Source organism: Acomys minous, assembly GCF_964271855.1.
Source record: "Acomys minous genome assembly, chromosome: 2".
Taxonomy (NCBI): Eukaryota; Metazoa; Chordata; class Mammalia; order Rodentia; family Muridae; genus Acomys; species Acomys minous.
Window position 1 is genome coordinate 68,845,002 of NC_140484.1, and position 19,625 is coordinate 68,864,626.

Here is a 19,625-nt window from a genome sequence, read left to right on the forward strand (position 1 = left end):
ACAGATCATCTCCTTTCTTGGTTATGGTACTCTTGTTGCTCTTTCAATCCTTTTAAAGAAAAAAAAAATGGAAAAAAAAATAAAATATCAAACACGAAAGAACACTTCCAGCGTGAGTAAGAAGCAGAGCTCGGCAGTGCAGGAAGGACAGGCAGGTCTTTGCTCCATGCTGAGGCTCAGCGGCTTCCGTTCAGGGTTCTACCCCAGGTGACCAGAGTCTCTGGCTTTGTCCTGAGCAAAAGGCCCAAAAGCATTTTGTTTGACAAGGTTGGTGACCAGGAGCTCTGAGAATAGGGCCACACTGCCTCCCATGCCCCAGGCATCACATACTTGTGGAAGCACCGTCATGTTCATAAATGGACTACTTGTGTATCTTATGGAAAATGCACAGCTTAAAAAAAAAAAGGAAATATCTCAGAGAGAGGATGAAACAGGGATTACAGTCTCAGGTGTATGAGGGTGGGGGGCTACAGTTTCTTTTCCTTGCCTAGACTCAAGAGCTGTTGAGAAATCGCATCTGTGCCTCTGGACCAACCCCAAATAAAACTACCCTTGACCTTTACCTCCCTCACAGAGGGCAAAGCCTAGTGCCCGTGTTCCTTCTGTGTTCTTCCTATGAGCGTTACCTGCTGACTTTGTATGTGGGACCAGAGATGAGTGGGTGAGGGGATCGCTGGATAAATTCTCCACCATGAGCGCTTGGTGGATACATGACACCCACAGAGACGGCAGCAGAGGGTCTTTTGTCTTTGACTCCACATGAGCACCAAGCTCACACACACATATGTAACATAAATGATGTAGGATTAAAGGCACGAGCTATTTCAGTTTCTGACATAGTAGCAATATTTTATCATACTCCAAATACTTAATTTTTTACTATATAATCTTATGTTTACATATATGATTCATATATAAAATTTATATATCACTGACATTTTATCTCCCCCTCTCACAGCTTTCTTTTCCTTCTCAAGCCCCCTTCCTACTTTCATATCTTTTCTTCTCGTGTGTGTGTGTGTGTGTGTGTGTGTGTGTGTGTGTGTGTCCACTTCTGTGTGTAATTAGGGTTGCTTATATAAGCGTGTGTGTGGGTCATTGGGAGGCTGATGACCTACCTACTCTGCTAACAAGACGATGAGTGTGGGGCTCTGTCCTTGAGTGGAGACAATGTACCAGTGGGTACACCACTGTGGGGCGGGATACTTCCCCTCCCTTGGCAATCTTTAACTGCCCATGGCTCCTCAGGGAGGAGGGCTCCCCATCTCATGGGAAGCGTTTTAGTCTTAATCAAGAGATAATATTATAAGAGGGAATTATGCAGTGTTTCTTACATTAAATACTGGTCCTTTTCTCCTCAGGGTGAGAACCACTGGCTAAAGACCATCCTTCATCTTCTCTCTCTCTCTCTCTCTCTCTCTCTCTCTCTCTCTGAGTGATTTGTTGCAAATTCTAGACTTTCCATCTTTTCAGTGTCAAGAGATCTGCCTCATGGGCAAGGGTGCATTTTGATGTTAGGTTTTGAGAAGAGTATTTTAATGGTTTTATGCTGAAGGTTTTCCCCCAAGTTCACTGGCAGTCTGTTAAACCTCCCCTGCTGTGAAGCCCCTTGGGGATTTCTCTATCTACTCACCTCTGCCACAATCACCTGACTCTCTAATGGTGGCATTTTAGCCAATCTGCTCTGGCCTCTCAGGTGATCTCAGAACCAAAGCTACTGCACTCATTTATCAGCTCATGCTGATAAATGAACCAAGTTCCCTTGGTTCAGGCAGTCTCGATGAGCTAGGGTCCAGGAGGAGTGCCGCCTGAGTTAATTCATTCATACAGATCCACGACTCACCAAAACCACCCTTAGAAATGAATTTCTTCTTGTGGCATTTATAATTCCCTTCTCTGGGTTTTCATAGGTACTGCAACAGCTACCTAGCTCCCTGAGAGGGCAGAGGAAGGAGAGACAAGTTGTAGGCTATTGGCATTGGTTGATTTTCTTATGAGATAGCCTGTTTGTGTAAGCTTAGGACTTTCTTATTTGGGACATCAGGATGACTACTTCTGGTCATGTGAATTAATATTGAAATACAGCTGCGGATTGCATTAATAATAACCATATCAATGTAAAAGTTTCACGTGCTCTTTCCTATTCTGTGTTAATGATGAACTAGGTAGACTTGAATAATAAAGCCTGACTTCTATATTGAGTTTACTTCAGACTGGGGGATGGGAAACTGCGGTGATAGGCAGTGGGGGATGGGAAGGGCTTGAAGCACGTCTGATCCAGAGAGGATCTTAGGCATCATGAATCCTTGCTCATCAGAAAACAGGAGTAAAGCCTCTGTCTAAGAAAGGAGCTGGGATTCTAGTCCTGAAAAGAGAGGAGAACTCCTAAAATGTGGATTTGAAAAAGTTGCAAAACTTGGCCTAAGTAGAAAATAAAGCATTGTCAGAGGAGAGATGTTGGAGGGAGTGGGCACAAAGATGCTGAGAACCCAGCATTAGCTGCAGAGCCCATATACCTGGTCAGCCCAATACCTGCCCAGATGCAAAGTCCTTTGCTGGGTGTCTGGCCAGAAAGCATGGGTATTTCTATCACAGCTCAGGTGTGCCTGACAAGCCTGCTAGCCTCCACAGAACTTAGCCTTCTTGGGGGTCAACAAACAGAGACTGAGAGTATGCAGCAGCCAGCAGCGGCTGAGTGCTATCAGATCAGCACCAACGACATTCTCAGAGAACCATGGAAAATCGGGATCAGAGGAGGTGACCTCTGCCTGCGGACTGCTAGGGGAAGTTTTCAGGAGGAAAATCCTCCTGGGTCTGAAAGAGTAAAGAAAAGAAAAGATTCATCAGACAAAGTGTGGGAGGAGGACAGACAGCAAGAGATAGAAAGCAAGCTTGTCTGGGTAGGATGCACTTCCTAGGGTGAAAGGTTACAAGTCCCATACCGAATGTGCTGGGAGTTTGTGACTCTTCCTTTTGTATGCAAAACCTGGAGGGGGATGAATTTGAGCAATAAAGTTTTATTAGTACAGAAAACTCAAGTTGGAGACATCATGACCAGCATCCAACATCAACAAGCTTTTTGGTTGGTTTGGGCTCTTGGCTGCGTCCATGTTCATTCTCAATGTGTGAAGAATAAATCATGTTGGGGGGGGCAGGGCGGTAGTGGGGGTGGACAGAATCATCCAGACAACAGATACTAGAATCTAAACACTTTGTAATAATTGACCTGATGAAATAATTGATCCTTATCAGCTTTATGCTTTTTTTTTTAAAGGTTAGTTGGCTCTTCGCACCATCTTTCCATGCCATCACCATGGTGTACATGAATATCCTGGCAGATGCTCTCAAGAGCATCAACAATGCTGAGAAGAGAGGCAAACGCCAGGTCCTCATCAGGCCCTGCTCCAAAATCATCGTCCGGTTCTTAACTGTGATGATGACGCATGGCTACATTGGTGAAGTTGAGGTCACTGATGACCACAGAGCTGGGAAAGCCTTGTGAACCTCACAGGCAGGCTGAACAAGTGTGGAGTGATCAGCCCTAGACTTGATGTACAGCTCAAGGACCCAGAAAAATGGCAGAACAATCTGCTTTCATCCCATCAGTTTGGCTTCAGTGTACTGACAACCTCAGCTGGCATCATGGACCATGAAGAAGCAAGACGAAAACATACAGGAGGGAAAACCCTGGGACTCTTTTTTTCTAGAGATATAAAACATAAATAAAAAGCCTCCATGGACCGTGAGAGGGAAAAGGCTAGTTGGGATGAAAAGATGTCCTAATGGTCAAGGAACTTGTTACCAAGTTTGAAGGCCTTAGGAGCACCAACACCTTGATCTTGGACTTCTAACCTTCTGAAGCGTGAGACAATAACTACAGTTAGTTAAGCTGCCCAGCTGTAGCACTTTATCCCCTTCACCCAAGCAACTGAACACACCTTCTCCCCTTACTAAAATGGTGCCAGTGAGCCCTGAGTGGGATATGCCTATCAGGCTCCATCAGAGACTCGGGAAATATCACAGAATAGCTGAAAGATGAGGAGGAGTGTGGGGATGCGCTGTCTCCTAGATGCGACTGACAGCTCCTGCTCCAACGGTTAGGGCGCCCACCGGAAGAACAAGCTGCCCAACTGCTACGTAAGCACTCCATGAGTACTTGTGTACCTCATCTTTGCCTGGCTCCTGTGGAGGTCAGAAGAGAGTACTGGGTCCCCTGGGGAGGGAGTTAGAAAATGCTGTGATCCATTATGTGGAATTGTGAGAGCCAAACTGGGTTCTCTGAAGGGCAGTGTTTTAGTTAGTGTTTGCATTCCTGTGAAGGGACACCATGACCACAGCAACTCTTATAAAGAGAAACATTTCGCTGGGGCTGGCTTCCAGTTCGGTGGTTTAGTCCATCATCATCAAGGTAGGAAGCATGGCAGCGTGCAGGCAGACATGGTGCCGGAGGAACCAAGAGTTCTGCATCTGAATCCATAGGCAGCAGGGAGGAGAGAGAGAGAGAGAGAGAGAGAGAGAGAGAGAGAGAGAGAGAGCGCAGGAGCCACTGGTCCTGGCTTGAGCATTTGAAACCCCAAAGCCCACTCCCAGTGAAACACTTTCTTCAACAATGCCACACCTACTACAACAAGGCCACGCCTACTACAACAAGGCCACACCTACTACAACAAGGCCACGCCTACTACAACAATGCCACACCTACTACAATGCCACACCTACCACAACAATGCCACACCTACTACAACAATGCCACACCTACTACAACAATGCCACACCTACCACAACAAGGCCACACCTACCACAACAAGGCCACACCTACTACAACAATGCCACGCCTACTACAACAAGGCCACACCTACTACACCAAGGCCACACCTACTACAAGGCCACACCTACTACAACAAGGCCACACCTACCACAACAAGGCCGCACCTCCAAATAGTATCACTCCCCATGGGCCTATTGGGGCCATATTTACTGAAACCACCACAGAGAGTAAATATTCTTAACCTCTGAGTCATCTTTCCATCCAGCTTCCAAAGTAAATATTCCTAAAACAAACAAATGAACAAACAAACAAACAACAAACCAGGAAGCATAACCTCAATTTTTTTGTGTGTTTTGTGTCTCTCTCTTGACGTTGAGTGGACAGAGTCGGCCTCCTTTTGTGAAAGTAGCTGGACCACTCTCCATTGATCAGTGTACTGTAGGTCACCCCGCTTCTCTTCCATTTAGCTTGTTACAGGTTTTTACTCTTTTAAAAGGTGCCAGAAAAGGAGAAAAACAAAACAAAATAAACCTTTCTTTATTGGGTAGCAACAAACCCTCCACTCCAGATGGGTCCTGTCAATTTGCATCCCCCTCAGAAACAGCCTAGAGTCTCTGTCCCCACAGCCAGACAAAAAGAGTATGTGCTCATGTTTTGAAACTTTTGCTGGTCTCGTGGAGGAGAATGGTGTCTCAGGAATATTTGAATCTTTCTGATTATTATTGAGTTTGAATCTTTTCCTATTTTTCCAAGCATCAGTGGTAGATTTGATTTTTCAAACTGTTCATATGTGTCCCTTTCCATTTTTCTAGTATATTTTGTCTCTTGCCACACAGATTTTTATACATTAGTGATATTAGCTCTTTGTTCATGGTGTATACAGTATATCTTTTTTATTAACATAACATATAGTTTTAATAATATAGCAATTATAACTATACATACTTTTAAAACCTTTTTCACTCTCATGTACCCAGATATGTGAAGCTTTCCTTTTGTTGACTGTAGGTCTGAATCAGAGAGACCAAACCTATGCCAAGATTAACCTACCTCACCTCAGGTTGGGTTTTTAGGTAGGGCAGGGATTTGGAAATGAACCCTCAGTCTCTCTCACTGCCTCATGGGATTCGCGTGACAGCCCAGCACACCTCCAATTATTTAGAAGCGACTTTCACAAGGCTCTGGTATTCGGGACACACAGCCAACTCCTGCCAGCCTGTAGTCCACAGATGCCCGTCTTTAAGGGCTCCAGACAAGGTACTTGGCGCTGAGGAAGTGCTGTCTTGTGACCTGGACGAGACTTTAGGCTTCTGATATAAACAGTTGTTCAGAGAGAAGCAGATTGACTGAGACAGAAAGCAAATGAAGGCTTTCTCTTTATCTCTCCACTTGGCAGTGTAACCAGAAGACATACTGAGCTTTTCCTTTAAATAAGGAGAAGTTGACCCAGCGCTTGAAAGGCAGTGCTCTTTAAGCCCTTCTCAATCCCCTAATCTTTTTCTGCTTCCTCTTCATCAAATTAGAGAGGCCAGGTGGGGTTTCGGTGATTACGTCGATGCTCAGTCAGGTCATTCCCACAGTTTCAGGACTTTACATCTTCTAGGCAATTAGAAAAAAACAAAACAAAACAAAACAAACAAAAAACCAAACCCTGCTGCCTCCACCTCACGAAAACTCAGAAAGAGTACCTGGAAGGCTGCAGATGCCAATATGCACTTCCTTCCACTAAATTCCCTGTGGGGGGGTGGGGTTTGCTGTTGTTGGCTTTGGTTTTGGTTTTTTGGATAGGGTCTTGCTATGTAGCCCAGACACTGACCTTAACCTCAGGGTCTTCCTCTTGCCTCAGTCTCCCAAGTATCAGGTGACCCTCACATGACTCAGTGGGGCTGAGGGAGGGCTCCACCCCCACCCCCGCCCCCGCCCAGGTACATTTCTGCTGCAGACCCATGTCTGAGCAGGGCTGGACCACTCTAGAAACCAAGTCTGTGGATGGTACGGGCTGCATGACATCAGGGATTTCCTTAAAGCTGCATAATTGTTTTCCTGTTTGTTTGTTGTTTGTTTGCTTGCTTGTTTGTTGTTACCCTCTTCCCCACCCACCTAAAGAAGACTTGGCCCAAGAGGATGACTCAAGTCCTTGGAATCAACCTCACAGCATGGGGCAGCTCGTGGGTGCAATCTATTCTGTGGCTCTCCTCAGAGTGACAAGTCTCCTGTTCCCTACTGTCACTGTAGACTCTGTCTGATGGGGCTTGGACTGGGGGCGGGCGGGGTGTGTGTGTGTGAGGGGGACCATGACGACTTTCACTTACACCTCCAAGTTGAGAGCCTTTCTAAGGCTCCCTTCATCCCCTCACCCGCAACAAAACAACAAGAGCCCGTCCTAATGGCAGGACTCAAACCCAGGGCTGCTCTGGCTGGGTTTTTAGGATGACCCGAAGGCAGCCACTGCGTTAGCAGCGTGGGGAGCCACTCGGCTTGTTTTGATCTAGCAAGTGATCGGCAGTTAATGGGCCTTGACAGACATCTTTACTTATTACTCTTGCAGACCACTGTTGCCTTGATATTGATCTTTCCCAGTTTTCTTCTCTGTCCTTTGAAATGCTCAGAAACAGTGCCACAGCAGGGCCAACTCATGGCCTGCAGCGTTTGCTTTGTTTAAAACTCATTTCCTCTTGCAATTAATGTAGCGTACGTTTCGTTGTTATTGATATTTGCTTTGCTTTGCTTGCAGGCCAGGAGCCTGAAGTAAACGAGGACGTGCTGTTTTAAGGGCAGGTGGCAGATAGATGAGAACACAGTTTGAAAATGAGTTCAAAACTGCTGTTCAGAGTGCCAGCGCCAGGCTCAGGCAGTGTGCCTCGTGAGAAGTCGGAGTTCCTGATACAGTAATGGGGCGGGGAGTTGGGGAGAGGGTTGATTTGGAAATTTTAGAAAGTTGGCAAATTAATCCAAGGGTGGCTATTTTGTAGACGGGAATGCATTTGGTTTCAAGTATTTCTTCTGGAGGACTATGTGTTCAGACAAGAGGAGCCAAGGAACATTACAGTTTGGTGGGGGAGCGATTATGCCTTTGATCCCTGTGTTCAGGTTGAGACATGCAATGCTAAGTGCCTTTGGATGCTGGTGCTCAGAGAAGACAGAGTGAATAACACTTTTCTGGGCTCTAGGGTCTCAAGGTGTAGGGGCGAGGTCAAATGACTAAGAGGGTGTTTCTCCTCTGAAGTGGGGGGCAAGGTGTTCTCACCTTCTCCCCCTCCCCCATTGCTGTGATTAGACAGGCTGAGAAAAAGCAATTCAGGGAGGAAAGGGTTTATGAAGTCTCACCTCCAGCGCACAGTCCATCACCGAGAGAAGTCCGGGCAGAAACTGTGGAGGCGTGCTTCCCTCTGGCTTGCTCTTTGGCTCGTGCCTTTGTACCTCGCAGTGTCAAAGAGGCTTCTGTATCGGGCCGTACAAAAATCATGTGTCTTTGAACTCCAGACGTCTTGTGGAAGAGGCAAAGTGACCCAGGAAGAGGGAGAAGTGACTGATGCACGTGTCACTCTGTACACTCCCTTGCAACATTGGCAGGAAGACCGCTGCACATTTTACGGTGCCTGGTCCAGGGCGGACATTCAACTTGGTGTCCAGAACTGAGGAGTGGAAGTGCATTGCTTGACTTCTACCTGGGGTTTGCAGTTTGGAGGCAGGCAGGCTTCGCAAATGCCAGCAACATATAACTCCAGGGAAAGGAGAGATTCAACCAGCCCCATGCATTTAATATAAGGCCTCCTCAAACTCTGCTGTGAAGAAAACAATTTCCATGAAGTTTTAGGGGAAAACACTGCAGCTCTGGAAGGTTGAGCTGTCAGTGAATTCTCTCTCCAGAACAATGTTCTCATTAAAAAACCTCACCTGGAGTTTATTTTTGGTTGGGGGGAAAAAAAAAGACTCATGGCTTGAATACAGATAGCGACTCTCTCACACTGAAACTCAGCACCTCACTAGGGACAGGAGAAAATGGCAAGAAGACACTCATTTTAAACGTGTTTAGAGCGTGGAACTGAAGTGGCTGCGTCAGTGGTCATCGCTCGGCCCAGTCCTTCTGACTTTCCAAGACAAAATGGCCCCATAAGGATTTCATTCCACTGAGAGCCATGGGAGTCATTTTCCAGCTCACCCAGGCCCCACACGAGATCGGGAAAGCTTTGGGGTGCCATCAACCACTTCCCTAGGAGACGTCCGGCTGAGCCATGCTGTTGTGAAGGAGACTGACCCATGTCACCACGTTTTGAGGCTAGAGCTGAGCCAAAAGCAGGGAAGCTTCCGTGGGTGGACCTGCCGGCACCCCCAGACCACAGGAAAGCATTGCAGCAATAACAGGAGATTCTACCATGTGGCACAAAGGCACTGTGTCACCGTGCTAGCTGGACCTCCAGCAAATGAGAGGCAGGGCTACGTTTTGTACAGACGGCCTCATGACTCAGTCTCCCTCTATGTCACCTGTCTACCCCTGAAAAGCAGAGCCCCAAACCCAACCCAACTGCAACTCTTTGTACATGCTGCTTTCCTTGCCTTTGAGAGTCTAAAGGAGTAACATTTTTGGCATTCCTAGAGAGCCATCCTGGGCCAAAATTGTTAGGAGAGATGCTTCTCTCAATAGTTGATTGTAGGATTTTATGAAGTCTTAGACCGAGGAGATGGCTCAGTGGGTAAAGTTCCTTTCTGTGCAAGCGTGAGGACCCAAGTCCAGATCTCTGGTACGCATGTAAAAAGTTGGGTGTGGCACACACGAGCAATTCCTATGCTGAGAGGCAGACACGGGGATCCTTCGGGATTGGTGGTCAGCTCAGCTTAGCTGGTCTGGTGAGCTCACACATGTCAGCCTCTTTTGCAATAGATGGGAACCAACTGAGAGACCCACAACTGGACAGGGTGCAGAGAGAGAGAGAGAGAGAGAGACCCTGAAGCCCTTGGATGTCCTCATCAAACCCCTCTCAGGGAGATCTATGTGGAAAAGAGGGTGAAAGACTGTAAGAGCCAGAGGTGGTGGGTGACTCCAAGGAAGCAGTGTCTTCCAGACACAACAGATGGGATGCACGTATGGACTCACAGAGACTGCGACGTGTGCATAGGGCCGGTATAGGTTTAAGCCAGATGAGGCCCCAGTGCTGAGACAGGGAAGTGGGCATGGACTCCCACCGCTAACCAAGAGGCCATTTGTAACTGATAACCTGGTTACAAAGGAAAAAATTAGTATTCTCCAATGGACTCTCACTGGATATATTAAATACACTTTAGGGCAGGCCTCATGTCCAGGAGATGTTGACCAACACAAAATCTAACTCAGAGGCATTCTTGTAGACTTTTTTTTTCCTTAGTGGTCTTTTGCTTTTGGTTTTGTTTTGTGTGGGTGTTTGTTGGTTTGTTTGTTTGTTTTTGGAGAGAGAATGAGGTGGTGTGGAGTTAGGTGGATGGAGAGGATCTGGTAGGAGTTGGGGGAGGGAAGAGGCCTGGTCAGAATGTGTTATATGAGGAAAAATGTCTTCAATTGGAAGAAAGGTGACGGAAGAAGGAGGAGAAGGGAAAGGGGAAGAGGACTGCCACCAGTCTGAGGTCAGCTGGGAGTATATTGCAAAATCCTGTCTCAAAAAACCCACTTTGAAATCGAGTTAATACTGGGGCTGGAGAGATGGCTCAGTGGTTAAGAGCACTGCCTGCTCTTCCAAAGGATCCGAGTTCAACTCCCAGCACCCACATGGCAGCTCACAACTGTCTGTAACGCCAAGATCTGACACCCTCACACCAAGGCACATAAGTTAAAATTAAATCAAATGTTAAAAAATAAAAAGAAATCGAGTTGATAAAAATGCTGCTCCAGTTTCAGCTTCAAAGAGTTAAAAACTTTATCCAGAAATAGCAGCATAGATGACAAGTTTCTTATCTACTACCTAATCATCAGTATCAGAGGAGTCTCAGAGACGATTAAAAAAAAACAGCCTATGATAGAAGATTATGGCCTAGTGGTAGAATGTAGGAGGTACTGGGCTTGATCCCCAATACCACCAAAAATAGTGTATGACAGATGCGGCTGACCTGGAGCCCTTACTCATCTCTCTTCTCACAGTCGGCACATTCTATAAATGTCTATTTTTTATAAATCCATATTTTATGTATATCTACATAAGTTACCCATTAAATAATGCTATAATAAGTTAGGCGGTGGTGACGCACACCTGTAGTCCCAGCACTTGGGAGGCAGAGACAGGTGGATCACTGTGAGTTCGAGGCCAGCCTGGTCTACAAAGCGAGTCCAGGACAGCCAAGGCTACACAGAGAAACCCTGTCTCGAAAAAACAAAAACAAAACCAACCAAACAAAGAATAATGCTATAATAGAACAACTTGGTATAGTTTTAAACAAAGAAAAGGGGGGGGGGAACTTCAGGTTACAAACCTCTCCTCCTAGAAGAAATTTTTAAAAATTACTTTTTCTTAGTGGGACAGTTAAATGGATGTACTTGGTTGTAGGAACCAGGCCCGACTGGGCTGCCTGCCTGTCTTGCTGTTTCATGTCTTGTTTCTATCAGCTTCCATGTCTGTGTTTATCTTGGTTAGCTAGTCATGTTTACTGCTCTGAGAACTCGCCCCTCCCTTCCTCGAGACTTTTCCTCCTGTGTGCGATCACCTCTTGAGGGATTTCACCTGGGAGGAGGATTCCTGTTTTGCTACCTCCAAGAAGGCTCTTTGGAACTCTGGAAGAAGAATGAACCGCTGCCACAGCTGCTGCTTTCTTAGCACGAAGGACCTGCTGTGTTAGTGTGTGTGTGTGTGTGTGTGTGTGTGTGTGTGTGTGTGTGTGTGTGTGTGCATGAGTTAAATCCGAAGCCCCTTGCCCTTGACTCGGTACCTCGGTGACATGGGCGTCACACTTGGTGGTCCCTACTGTGCCAATGGTCAGTGGAATTAGACAGGATGCCCAAATTTCCAAATTTCAGTCATTGCCTCAGAGGAATAATACATTTTGTTGCATGCATAAACAGTAAATAAACACATACTTTGAAAGTTGGAGCAAATGATGTTGACATAGGTAATCCTATTTAGCTTATTTTACCTGTGAAATGACATTTGGTTAAATGACTGAGAGGCAGATTATTTCCACACATGATACACGAGGGACTGTTGTTTCTGTATGTACTATAATGATTGTCTTTGTCAACTGCACATGTGTGAAATTACAGAAGTGGGGTTCTTCAGGTGTAAAATGCACATGGAATGAACTCCATTTTCAACTTTGTTGGTTACTGACAAATGGTTCCTGTCCCTTTGGAGTGAGAGTTCGGTGGTGTTCTAAAATGACCTTCCATATTTTTGAGAAACCAAAGAACAAGCTATAACATGAATTTAGTAAAGACTGAACAAAAATATTAAACATTTTGTGTGTTGACTTTCAAATATCGTCCTAACATTGTCAAATGTGCTCCATGCCCTCTTTTTTCTTATATTGTGGCTTTAATTTTTTGCTTAGCCTATAAACCAAGTCTTCAGTTGGTTTGGTTTTTAAATATGTTTTTCATTTCTTTCTAAGATGCTAACTATCCCACATGCCTTGTTCAGGTCTTCCAGTGTGTAACATCAAAGAGAGAGGTGCTTCATATTAATGGATCAAATCTGGACCATTTCAAAGAGTTTAACCCTTTCACAGATGAAGGAAGTGGTACAGAGTGGGGAGTGGGCTCAGCTCTTTTTAAAAAATTGGCCAGATACAGTTTCTACTTTTAAGGAATTTATAATCTAGTCATGGGTTAGAGCAGTTCACAGAAAATAACTGAACACCGGCTTCCTAGCAGCATATCAGTGGGCAAGAACACAGCTTCTACACTTTATGATAAGAAATACGGAAAGAAGAGAGTCGGAGCAGGATAGAATTAGCTTGGAAGGATCTTGAAGAAAAAAAATCTACAGCTGTAGAAAGAAATGCTGATAGGGTAATAGGAAATGCCACTTTAAATTCTCGTCTTCTTTGATAAATAGGTCCTGGTGATACTGAGTGATTTTATACTCACCTCTTCCAAAGGAGCAGCATCCATCACTGGTGTTCGGGGGGTGAGAACATTTGGAAGGACTTTCACTGCGTTTCACGATGTGGAATCCATGTCTGGCCACGGTCAAAAGTTTCCATTTGCCTTTCTACCTAGGAGACAATTTTCTGGCTGTGAGTTAGTGCCCAAGGACTCTGAACCCTTTCAGGGCCAGGTTCTAAACCTGAAAGGATGCCGAGCCACTTGTTTCATCAACGGTCTTAGTCAATCCCTGTGTGGGGCTCGAGTGTCACTTAGAATAGGAAGCAAAGCTATATTAGCCAAGATGGCTGCTCAGACCAAGACACACAGCAGCACCCATCTGACTGCTGCTCTGGGAAGAGGTGGTGCCTGTTCTTGGGGACAGTAGAGTTGTGAGAACGTTGTACTGAGATGTTTGAAAGTTTGTTGTTGTTGTTGTTTTCTCTGTAGGAGGACCAAAGTTTTGTGTTTTTTTTTGCCAGCAAGTTGATGTTATCAGAGTGATTGCTGTGTAATACTCAGAGAATTAGCCATTAACCATATTTTCCCTCAAATCTCTTTCACAATTTTATACACATATATAAAGTACTTTGATCGTATCCTTTCACCCCTATTATCCTCTCATAACTCTCTTTTGCCAACCTCCTTCTTCCCCCAGCAACACCCCACTCACTTTAATGGTTTTCTGTGAGCTCTGAGTTGATTAGGGTTATGAGCATGGGATTATTTACCAGAGCCAGGGCAACTCACTAGTGGTTGCCCCACTGAGGACTATGACTCTCCTTCCCCAGTAAACGGCTATAAGCTCCTGGGAATGGGTGTGGCTTCATAGGCTTGCTCCCTATCCATGATGGACTCCTGAGGGGCCCAGCCCTGTGCAGGTTGCCACAGCTGCTGTGAGTTCCTGCATTCAATGGCCAAGGCATGTCCCAAAGAGGGTGTTCCACAACATTCCTCCCCTCCTTCATCTCTTGGCTTGCTCCTTCTGCCCACTCTTCCTCCAATGTTTGATAAACTTTGGAGTGGTTGGTTAATCAGGGCAGCTGTGACTCCTTGTGGGAGACCCTCAGTAAGGTTGGGCTTATTGACTTCCCCTTACAGAGGAGGGGCTGGAGAGTTAGGCTGTCACCTGAGATGTCTCTCCACTCCCCTCTACCAGCGCTATGTACCTTCTGCTCCAGCTATTAGAGTTTTCTAAAGGAACAGAATAGGCAGAATGAAGTAATAAGCTTTATTTTTACTTGGTCCAAGACTGGAGTGGGGGGGGGGGTGGCCTGCAGAGCGGTTACAAAGCTGCCTGGTGGCTTGAGAGGTTCATTCAGGTGGAGGTGCTAAGGCTGGCTGGTGTAGAGCTGAGGAGGGGGAGCCCCTGGGAAGGCGAGGGGGGCCTCCTAGTCATGCTTGAGAGAGAGCCCCTCAAAGAGATACTCACCTGGAGATGCCTGTGGCACGCCAGTCTGCGATGGCTGTGTCCCAGCCAGCTGACGGATGTTGGTCAGGTGGTTGCCCATCTTCTTGATGAGCTTCACCTCCTCATCCAGGAAGTTGTTTTCCAAGAAATCACAGAGATGAGCATCTATGCGATCAGAACCCAGGGAATGAAGATCCAATACGGCTTGGTTCAGGTTCTTCTCTGGGGCCAAGGTGGCAACCATGGCCTCCTGGGTTTAACCCCACTCATCTTGAGATGGCTTCTGCACATCTTGGAAGAGTGCGCAGCCCCCTCACTAGTTCTGCAACTCGGAAAGACATTTGGCACTCTCATGCTTCTCCTCAGCCAATTCACTGAAAAGGTAACCTACACCCTCCATTGCCATGTCATCCCGGTCAAAATAGTAGCCCAGAGAGAGGTAGGTGTAGGGGGCCTGCAGGTGCACCTTGACCATGTGGTCCATGGCAGCTTTCACTTCAGTGGAATAATCCTGATGAATCTGGGAGGTCATGGCTGAACCGTAGTATGGAGCTAACCGCAAAGAGATGGTGCTGGCTGGTCCTAGGAGCTGAGGGCGGTCAAGAGATGGTCCCGGAGGCTGCGAATGGAGAGACTGTAAGGTGGCTGGAAGCTAACAAAGAGGGAGTCCCTGGGTCTGTTCCGTTCAAACACTGTTGAAGCAAGACACAAATCCATGGGACCTCCCAACTGCTGCTCTCCATAAATACATCGACGAAAAGGGATTTATTAGAGTGCCTTACAGGCTGTGGTTGTTCCTGACTGAAAGGCCAAGGATCGGGTAGTTGTTCAGTCAACAAGACAGGATGTCTCTGTAGTCCTAATCTGGCACTGCAGTCTCAGGAGTCCCAGGGAAGTCCTAGGCAGCTGCTGGTCTTCAACTTACATTGGAACCCTGAAGGAGTAGGTTTTAACACCAGTAAAGAAGTGGATCAGCGTAGATGAACTCACCAGCAAGAGTGAAGGCAAGCAGGCAAAGAGTGAAAGTTTACTTCTTCCGTGTTCTTTTATGTGGGCTGTCACCAGAAGGCATGGCCCAGATTTAGGGTGAGTCTTCTGCCTCCAATATCCCAACCAAGAAAACTTCCTCACAGGAGTGCCCAGCTGTTGGGTTTTAATTAATTGCAGATGTAGGTCAAGTTGACACCAAGATTAGCTATCATGGCAGGTAGTAGAGTATATAGGTGGCAGAAGGTTAAGTAGGCACTCTGTCTATAGAAGTCTTGGGTGGCTCATTTGGAACTTCAAACTATGCAGCTGTGGGGAGATCATCATCTGTATTAAGGTGAAGATTTTTGTTTATGAGGTTGTTTTGGGGTCACCAGCCCTCCTGTAAGTAAGCCTCCGCTCATTCATGCTGTCACAAATGAACCTAGTAAGCTCACAGGTTCTCCAGGCTGGACTTGGGAGGAACGGTTCCTTTGGTAAGACCTTGGTGTCCTGTCTTGGATAAGCAAATGTTTGTTCGCTCCCCCTACCTCTGAAAAAGCTCACATACCAGTGATCAGAGATTCCATACCATACTTTTCTTTCTAGTATATTCTTCTTGTTACAGTAGGCCATTTCTTCTCAAACCTGGTCTCTCATTGTTTCCCCACTGCACTTGGAGCAGAGTTTTGGGATGCCTGCCTGCGTTGTTGGCATTGTGGGGTAGGATGTTAGCTGCACTCTCACTCAGTGTTCAACTAGTTGCCAGAGACCTGCCTTCTCTCTGGTCATGACAACCACGTGCTGCCATAAGATCCACTGACTCCATCAATATCCTTTCTGGCACAAGCACTCCTTGCTTCCTCTTTGACTTCTCCTTCAGTGGTCTCCGCTGGTTTATCCCCATTCTTTGAGCCAAGTTCACACCCTCCTCTGAGTTTTGCTCAAGACAGACGGTCAAGCATGGAGACCTGATAGCCCTAGCATCACATGGCTGTCTCCATTTTATACTTAGGTTCCTGCCAAAGCGTTCCCATCCAAAGCCACCTCTAGTCACTTACTCCGTTGCACCCAATGATTTTGTTTACACACTATGTGTAACCCACTAGAAGTAGCTCACTGTCTCATGTTTGCTATCTGTTTCCTAGCTACAGGAAGTTGATGTAAGTAAGGTACTGCCGGGAAGTAAATGCATAAGGATAGAAATCACATCTGTGTTACCTCTTATATATCCTGGTGTAGAACACCTTGATAGCCAGCACATTTTAGTTGAATGGAATTAAGACAAAAAATATTGGCTCAAGAATGTGAGGTGATGGTATCTACACTGGGCACAGACTTTCACTGAAATATGGCTTAGAATAGTCAGCTGGTAAATTCAGGACACACCCACCCCAGGCATTTTTGGGAAGTGACCTTAGGCATTAATAAATATCTAAATTCCAGTCCCTTCCCCTATGGCTGTATCTCATCAGTTTTTATGGCTCTACCAAGCAGCTCTCTCTAAAGGACTGTTGTCTGGTGGGAGGTCAGAGGTTACTGACAGGGCCTGATTCATAAACTCTCCCAGGGAAAGGTTGGTATTGGGACTGGTCCTCGTGCCTTCTAGACTCGCCCCCTCTCCTTTGGGGTATAGCACATGCCAAGGAGGCTCTGCAACGTGGATGTCAAGACTGACTCCAGGCTGGGCGACGGCGGCTGCTTTTGTACCCTCAGCAGCTCCAACAGTCAGGGCTCAGAGGCTGGGCCTGTTTCAGTGTGAGGCAGAGCCTCAGGTTGAGACAAGGAGAGTGAATTGCTTTAGCAAGAACAGTGAAAATGAAACTTTCACCGGCGAGGGCCGGTGAAAGAGCTCAATTTTAACTTTGTTTTCACACATTAGGTTCTACTTATGGCAGACAAGTACCAGTGCAAGCGCTCTGAAAAGGGGCTTTGTGTAGGAGCTGGATGCTGCTCCGTCAGATTTGTCATTTCAGGAATGTCGCCAGATGTATTGACTTACGAGCGATGGCTCCAATGCCATCTGGCCTCACGGAGCCCATGATGGGGATGGAAAAAGCTGAGCAGAAGAAGTGAAATTTGTTCATCATACCATTAGCCTCGCTGCTTATTTAAAGAAGTAACTTCTTGGTGGGGGCGGGGGCTGGCCATTTGGAAATAAAAACGGTTTTCAGGAGCGTGAGTTCCCCAACTCTGAAGTCAGCCGCTGTGTTTACACTGACTTGAAAGGCACCCCGCCCCCCCCACCCCCCTTCCTTAGCTGTCAGGTTGTATATAGATATTTGTTCAGTGTAAAAGTCTCTCTGAGACTCTACTCTTTGGCATGGGAAGAAGTTAACCCCTTCCATGCTTGCTCTTTGGCGTGACCTTCATTCTATGGTTTCTTAAGAATAGTAGCAAGTAATGGACCCCACGGCTTGAGTTCTGGCAACAAGGATTTTTGCCTCATCCTGGCTCATAATAAATAGCCCAGTTGTCACCTGGAGCAAGCTGGTTTCCTGCAGAAAGGCCCCTTTCCAGGAAAAAATCAGATTCCAGCTGCTCTGAAACCCCTGTTGTCCGTCAGCCCTCCCAGCTTCCTCGCGACTATTTCGTTTCTAAACATTGCTTCCATTCGTTTTCTCCATCCGGAGGGCAGGGCAGCGAGGCTGTATACAGACACGACACATTTGAATTCATAGCTGTTTTGTAGAGTGAGTGGGGAAAAAACGCAGTGTTGTAGATTCAGAACCGTTTGCATGATTTGCAGAGGAAAATGAGGGGGAGGAGCGGTCTCTTGTTCAGAAGTAGTAAAAAGCTTTAAGATGGTGAAGGCCGACTCTAGACAGGCTGGTGCCTTCTGAGCTCAGGGCCCGGGAGAGCTGGATGAACCACACATTCATGGAGATTGTCCCGAATTTATTTCTTTATCCTTGTCTTGGTGCGGAACTGCTTACAGGACCCAGTTTTCATCTCATCCTCCTTACTTATTCTATTGAAGTCAGCGTCCTAGCTTCAGACCCAGGGAGCCTCTTCTCTTCTCTAGTTACATCTGCCTCTGACCCTGTGTTTTCTTCTGCATGCACACTTAATGTTCAGTTCTTAGTCCACTAATGTATTGATGATGATGATGATGATGATGATGATGATGATGATGATATTTGGAGTAATACATTCTCATTTATTTAGCACTTCTTTTTGTGCCAGGAACTGGGCACATAGCGTTATTTTATTTGCTCACTTCCTTTCTTTGTTACTATACTTCCCCAATTATATTAAAAAAAAACCTTTGAGACACAGTCTTATGTAGCCTAGATGGCTTTGAATTTATGTAGCTGAGGACAGCCTTGAACTCTTGATGGTCCTGCTTTCACTCGCTAAGGCTCTTCTTCCTGTCCACTGTCTTTCCTGAGCTACTTCTCTGGAAGGGAGAAAGCCTAAAACTCTAATTGCAAATAAATAAAGCAGCCACCAACATCTGGTGTGCTCCATGTATACCGTTAGCTAGTGAAGACACTCTTAATGGAAAGAAATTATAATGTATTCTAAGTGAATATTGGATTCAATAGCTTATTTTTTTAAAAAAAATTAATTGTTTGGCTTTGTTTTTGAGATAAGGGCTCATATCGTAGTCTAGACAGGTCTGAACTTATACAGCAAAGGCTGGTCTCTAACTGGTAGCAATCCTTCTGCCTCAACCGTGGAGAGCTTGGATTACAGGTGTGTGTCACTATTCCAGGTAGCTATATAACCATGTGTACATGTATGTGTGAAGGCCAGAGGTTGACACTGGCTTTCTTCCTCTACCCCTATCCACCTCGTCTCCCCACCCCCACCCCCACCTCTCTCTCTCTCATCTATTTTGATACAGGGTCTGGGGTTTGATGATTTGATTAGACTGACTGGCCAGCAAGCTTTAGGGACTCTCTCATCTCTTCCTCCACGGAGCATGGATTATAGGTATTTGCCACCATGCTGGGCTTTTAAGTGGGTGCCAGGAATTGAACTTGGGTCTTCCTCCTTGTGTGATAAGCACTTTACCGTCTGAGCCATCTCCTTACTCCTACTGCTTTAATTCTTAGCAACTACCGTTCCCAGTTTAGAGATGAGAAAACCATTTGTTCTTGCTCACGTGATGTCTAAAGGGCAAAGCTCAGATGTGAATTAACTCACAGCGATTGACCCCAAAGCTTTTTCTAAATCATCTCCCAGCTTGTGTGTGAGATGGTTGGAGGAGATGACGGCATTCAGTCTGCAAGGACGCAGTGAGAAAAACAAGTCGGGAGCAGGTTCAGGAGGTGACCCTTGGTTTGTAGTCTATTTCACAGCGGGTTATGCTTACCAACTCCTCCCCAGAGTGAGGTCCTCTGGGGTATGCAGGAAGGCGGACTTCATGATCTTCATCCCGTAGTGCAAGGCCACACCTCTTCTGGTTTGTTTGGAAGAGAGCTCTGGGG

The 19,625-nt window shown here is 46.2% G+C and overlaps 2 pseudogenes across 2 annotated transcripts; one reads left to right on the forward strand and one right to left on the reverse strand.

Moving 5' to 3' along the window:
• The first annotated feature begins 3,288 nt into the window (after window positions 1–3,288).
• On the forward strand, window positions 3,289–3,726 carry LOC311609667 (small ribosomal subunit protein uS8-like; annotated as a pseudogene). Its single transcript has one exon. The product of its transcript is annotated as a small ribosomal subunit protein uS8-like (transcript).
• A 10,389-nt stretch (window positions 3,727–14,115) lies between these two features.
• On the reverse strand, window positions 14,116–14,783 carry LOC311581623 (ferritin light chain 1-like; annotated as a pseudogene). Its single transcript has one exon. The product of its transcript is annotated as a ferritin light chain 1-like (transcript).
• Between the last annotated feature and the right edge of the window lie 4,842 nt (window positions 14,784–19,625).